Raw genomic sequence first — 827 nt, forward strand, 5'->3', positions numbered from 1 at the left:
AACATTAATTTTTGGTGTCGATGAAAGTCCAATGTCAGTTACTTACCGGATGATATAATATATATATGATGTTCACCGAAAAAATGAAAGAAAATTTTTTAAAAATGACCATTTTGTGACAATTTTAAGATCTACTTGAAAACTCTAAAATTTCTAGTGAATTTTTGCCCACAAACAACCTGCATATAACAAGCTCACAAAAAGAGTAAAAATTTACAAAATCATAAAAAATGGGTTTACCTTGTTCAGTATGCTTATAACAATCAAGATAAAGTTAAAAAACATCAAAATAAATTTAAAAAATTAATAGGGTTTTTGCCGTTTTTTCGTATCTGTGAGGCACTGTGCGACGTACTAAGATTAAGACATAATATAACGTATTTCCGCAGCGACATTCGGTTATTTTAAAAAAAAGTGTTCAACTTTTTTTAGAAAAAATGGTAATCTGGAGTAATAGAAAATCTCCATATACCATTTTTCTAAATCGAAATCTAAGAAAAAAAACTGTTTTAGTAACATTTTAAGTTACACATAAATCACCCATCGTGATTTTATGTGTAACCCTTTTTTGTCAATGAACGTAATTAATTATGATAAATATACGTTAAAACAATTAAAACAAGTCATAGAAATTTATGATTTAGTTTTGATAGTTTTAGAAAAATTATAACTATGCATTGATTTGTTTATTACATTTTTATTCAGGTTATGTTTCGGTTTTATATTTAATAAAATTAATGATATAGATTATTTTTTTTACTAATAAGCCATCTCAAATTATGTGTAAGTACGCCAAAATCTAAATAATAAAAAATAATAAAACTTAA

The sequence above is a fragment of the Hydra vulgaris genome, chromosome 02 (genome assembly GCF_038396675.1).
Source record: "Hydra vulgaris chromosome 02, alternate assembly HydraT2T_AEP".
Classification (NCBI taxonomy): domain Eukaryota; kingdom Metazoa; phylum Cnidaria; class Hydrozoa; order Anthoathecata; family Hydridae; genus Hydra; species Hydra vulgaris.